Here is a 5601-nt window from a genome sequence, read left to right on the forward strand (position 1 = left end):
TTAGGATAACATTCTGGCATCCTAACATTATATAACATTCCTAACATATCTATAACATATAACATATATGTAACATATATGTTACATACATACATCCTAACAATATTATAATGATATATATTATAACACTGTGACATATATAACATTATGTTGTATAACATTCTGTGAATTCAGAGAAAAAAGAGAATGAGTTAGAAATTCCAGTGATTAAAGAGTCTATTCAAGTAATATCTATTTATTTATTTATTTATTCATTCATTCATTCATTTATTTATTTATTTATTTTGTAGGCGAGGCAACCCTTGGTTTGACCTCACAGATTGCAAGGACCTTATCAGCTTACAATCTCTTATTAATTAATTAATTTATTTATTTTACGCCTACAGCACCTGGTCTTCCTAGGTGGTCTTCCATCCAAGTACTAACCTGGCCCGACCCTGCTTAGCTTCCGAGATCAGTCGGGGTTGGGCGTGTTCAGGGTGGCATGGCCATAGAGTCAAGTACTTTTTAAATGGAAGATGATGGGTACCAGGTTTCTGTAGTATTTAGATGGCGCTGGTTATACTTAAAAGAATGATGTAACGGTTTTATTTAACGATGCCAATATTTACAATAAGCTGGAAAAACATCCTTTGCAACTCAAATTATGACAAAAAAATTTAGCTATCAACTCAAAGTGTGTGAGGGGTAGGTGGTTTTACAAAATTATTTTAGGGGTTGGGTGAGCAAAAGGAGTGCGGGCCCCTCAAAGGGAAGCCCGCTCCTCACTTAGAGCATTATTCAGGTCTCAACATTTTGCAAGAGAAGCTGCGAATCTGGATTTTCTATATACAATTCACCTTTCTTTGATATGTTAGTTCAGAAAGTTTTTAAACAGCGTGCAAGCCAAACAAAACACATCTACAGGCCAACATTTTTTTCTGCCCTGACTCTGAGCAATACTTACCATCCTCTGTCAACTTTTCCATACACTAAAAGAACCCACACGGAATACCTCCTGGTGTGCCAGGCAGTGTCCTGGGCCCTGGGGATGCAAAACACCTGCCCTCAAGGAGGACGGCCTAGGGGACCACCGACCAGTAGACAGCCTTCTGCAATACAACCTATTAAATTCAGTGCTAGAGGTAGATCCTGGGTATGGTGGCCACAGGACCTTGGGTGGGTCAGGAATAGATGGTATATTTGTGAAATCTTGGGACTGAAGGGAGGCAGGACTAGAAGCATCCCAAACAACCAACACAAGCTGGGACTTCAGTGTTGGGGACTTGGAATGGCCATCCCAGGAACAGCTCCTTGGGAGATGGGCCAGCAAGGTAAACAGGAGCAAAGATCATGGCAGGATGTCCAGAAGCAAAGTGCACCCACGGGGAGACGAAAACCAGCCCCGCTCCTCATTTTTAGTTCTTGTGTTAAAAAATAGGCTCGTGATGGAAATAAACCATTGAGACGAGATCCAAAAATAATCTTAACTGGGCATAAAAGCTCCTATAAAAATTCTTCTTTTAATCACTTCTGGAAGGCAGCTGAAAGGTACGTATAGCAAAACTCAGCTTGGAAGCAATCATCTTAATCTCTTTCTTTGAAAGATTAATTAAAACTGAGATTACCGACGGCGGCAGATGAGCTGGGCCAGCCGACGGGGCACGGTTGAGATAACACAGCTGCGGGCCAAACGCAGAGATGTCGTGTACAACCTGCTTCTTCCCAGGCCCAGAAGTCAATTCCTGGGGATGACACGTGAGTTTAACACCTGAACCTCAGGGACAGCCCGCGGCAGGCAGTGGACAGTGCGGCAGGGCGCCTGGGTGGCCTTGAACAGCTGAGCTGCACCAACAACAGCTGCAGAAGGCAAAGGACGGGCTGGGCCCAGAGGAACCAGCAAAGGCAGCAAGGAACAGAGAGCTGTTGCTCTGAACTCCGGCAAAATTTGAAGAGCTTGTTTAAGACGATTTCAAGGATCTGCTCAGCTCAGGCCTAGAGCAGAAGGAGAGATGATAAGACACCAGAAAGAGAGAGAAAACCTAGTCCACGTGGCCCCTACTCCACAGACGGCCTCTAAGAAAGAAAGGGGTTTTCTCTGATGGAGGGCTGCTGGTTTGTCACAGATCACAAAAAAGCAGATAAAGCAGGAGACCCTTATGGGAATTCCAGTTGGCACAGCCAGAATTTGAACACGTTGTCACTGGACGTAACCCCTGGTACTGAAAGATCCTCAAGCACTCACCAGAAAAACAACAATTTTGGCACCAGTTCCCAAGGTTCTTAATTCCACAAGAGGAATGGAGGAAGGCAGTCACGTGGAATAAAGAAATAACGGAGGCAATGTGGGGAGGAGGAGGGTCCCTCCCAGGCCACACAGCCCCCTGGGGCTCCGACACGGGCCTCCAGCATCCCCCTCCCCAACCAAAGTCCTGGGATCCAGTTTAAGGAGCCCTGGACGTGGGCTACCAAATACTTAAAATCCAACTACTCTTTACTAAGTTTTCCCCCAACAAAACTGAACAAACCCTCACTGGACTAGCTGTCAGAAGCCCTGCATTCCAGTCCTATCCTGACGGCCCTTGTAAGCCACCTGCTCTCCCAGCATCTGCCTGCCCAGGTACACATGGAGGAGCCTGGACCAAGTGCTTCTCACTCCAGTATCCTCTCATTCTCCCAGTTCAGCATTTCAATCCAATTTCACGTCAAACCCTCACGACGAACCTCATTCTGGATGTTTCCACTGCATGCATCATGTTTCCAACGGATGCTACAGCCATTCTATTTTGGGAAGGGAGGAGATTCGGAATTCAGGGAAATACACTAAAATGTCATTCTCAAGTGTACTATTACCACCAAAGGGGGGGGGGGGTAGGCTTAATGGTTGAGTGCAGACCCTAGAGCCAGCCTTCACCTTCTCATCTGTAAAACAGGAGTAATGATAACAGCCTCCTTTACAGCGTCGTCATTGAAGAGTAAACGAGTGAGTACCTGTGAGGCACTTAGAACGAAATCTGACGCGAAGCACTGTGTGTTTAAGTAAAGGTATGTAACCACTTCATCGACCATCAAAAGCAGCTGCCAGTTAGTTACACCCCAGTCAGATTGGAGGGGCACCATGCAGTGATGGGAAATTCACCTGAGACAGCATCAGAACCCAGCCCTGCTTCTTGCAGCTCTGGGCAAACCAACCCTAGGCCCCAACAAGGCCTCACGTGCCCCGCAAGTGGCATTAACGTGCCCGTTTCTGAGCTCCCGTAGCATGTCTCTCTGCTTAGGTAAGGCAGAGGACTGTCTCGTCAGAGCCGAGTTCGAATCCCTACTAGCTGAATGTCCCCGGGTGAGAAAATGCAAATCTCTGAACCTATCTCACTGAGGTTATGAGAATAAGTGGGGGATAATATATGGAAAAGGTCTGGCTTAGTTTCTCTTTACCTTCCCTCTCCTGCAGAGTGTATTACTTCTCAAACGTTAAAAAAGTGACTTACGCTTATAAAAGTTTTCTTCCTATTAATAACCAAGTTTTTTGACCACAGCATGTTTTGTCTTTCTCTGAGGACCTAGCACAAGGCCTTACATTTCATAGGAACTAAAATGTATTAAATGTATGAAGAGATGGATGGAGTATTTTACACTTAGTCTTTATATTACTTTTAATCATTCCCCATTTTAACTTATGTTGTTGTTAATGGCAGTAACTATCCCATAAGTTTAGTATAGATATGCAGATGGTTCTGAGGGGAAAACTCTATTTTGAGTCCTGAATGACATAACTGTATCCATCCATTCATATTTATTTATTTTCTCCTGGTTCCTTCATGTAGCCTACCATCAGAAACCACTGTGCCTGACACGACGTGATCGGCAGAAAGACAGGTTCTAATTCCCAAATTCACTCACTGCACTGAAAGGACGTTTCAACAGGCCTCATAAATGTAACCAACTGGGTGTTTTGTTTTTCTTGAAAAAAAACACTTGAAGATCGGCATCCTGAAAAGGAATATTTTATTCATGCCAGTTTAAGTAATGACAGGAAAATGTTCAGTACTCAAAATGGAATGAAAAAGGAAAAAAAAAAAAAAAAAAACAGTCAGCATGAATTTCCAAAGGCATCTGGAAAATTGGCAAAACAATGAAGAATGTGCAAAGCAACCGGTGATCGCAGCTGCGATGAGGCTGCCTTCATGGGGAAATCCTCAGAAGAAGAAAAGCTCCGGAGACTGACAGCGTGATACCTGCTTCAGGTGGGCCACCGACCCCGAGACGGCATTAGGATTCCCAGAGACGACCCTCTGGAAAGTTCGCATCCACAGTGATTCTGCTCTAAGCAGGGCAGAAGACGCCCACAACCTGTCCCCAGGGCCCTGACCACTTTAAGTTAAAGTAGTTGACTCAGTACCAAGAATAACAAGAATCCAGGCAGAGGTTCTGACTTAAAGCAGAAGTTAAATCTTGCCACCAGGCAGATCCCTTATGGTCGAAAGGCTGAGATGCCACCTCTCAAAGTTAAAGTCACCTTGCACTGAGGAGTGGTGCATGCCATGGCTGGTGCTAAATGACCTACAAGTAAAGGGCTCTGAGAGCCCCCTGTAAGTGCGTGCGTACATATTTCACCCCTTCCCTGGCCTACATCCACAGAAGGCATCCAAAAAAAAAAAAAAAATCAGAAGGCCAGGTGGCAATCCAAAACTGTGAATTCTATGACCACTCTGTCCTCAGCCTCTTCTCCAAGAAGAGCTTCAGACAGATAAGAGTTGACAAGGACACCAGGGTCAAGAAAGACAGTTTCCTTTTAAATAAAACCTTCAAACTCACAGCCATTTAACACTCACTGGAAATAACTGGACGGGAGCCAGCCAGGAAAGGGCACGTTACTATAACTGGCCCTCCAGCCTCCAAGAGGCTCGGCGGAATTGTTCGTGCTGGGAGGTGAGGAGGAAGGAGGATCTGGTTATTGTGCCAATGTGCTGGGAAGCACGATAAGTAGGTCACGTTCGCACTCGGGCCTGGACAGAGTCACTGGGCTGCTCCAGGCCAGCACGTGGGTGATGCGGTACCAAGCCAAGTCTCGCTCTCGTGGTCAACATCTCTGTGAGGCCTGAGGAAGCAATGTCAGGACACTTCCAGAGTCCTTCACATCCTAAAGAGTGTGTCCCAAGAGCAGCGGGCAGAACGTAGCCTTAGGTCTGAACACATGCCTAGGACTTACGTGGCATAAAAGACACACATGCGTCCTCCCACTCACACACGCACACGTGTGACAGCCAACGGCTCCCATCTCAACCCTTCAGCTCACTTTGCCACCCAACACTGTGTGACACAGTCCTTCACACAGGCGCTAATGCAGTGACCCATCAGCCCCTTCTCTAACTAGACGATCTCGCCTTGCCTTCCAGCTTGTGCAGAATGACCCCATGGACCTTCTGTGAGGTGTGGCTGCGTCTCCAGCAGCTCTCTGCGATGTAAATCATGCCGACTTAATGAAAATGGTCCCCACGGTTGAAACCGCGAGCTTTGCCTGGATCCAAGCGTCATAAACAATGGGGTTTTCGAGCACAGCACCAACCTGACTCGGGAGTACAGGCACACGCTCCCGTCCGCGACACAGCTCATGGCTGCTCA

At 46.3% G+C, this 5601-nt stretch overlaps 1 pseudogene; it reads right to left on the reverse strand.

Moving 5' to 3' along the window:
* Nucleotides 1–377: 377 nt before the first annotated feature.
* LOC111739316 lies at nucleotides 378–496 on the reverse strand (annotated as a pseudogene).
* Nucleotides 497–5601: the final 5105 nt, after the last annotated feature.

The sequence above is a fragment of the Pteropus vampyrus genome, unplaced genomic scaffold, assembly GCF_000151845.1.
Source record: "Pteropus vampyrus isolate Shadow unplaced genomic scaffold, Pvam_2.0 Scaffold49, whole genome shotgun sequence".
Lineage (NCBI taxonomy): Eukaryota > Metazoa > Chordata > Mammalia > Chiroptera > Pteropodidae > Pteropus > Pteropus vampyrus.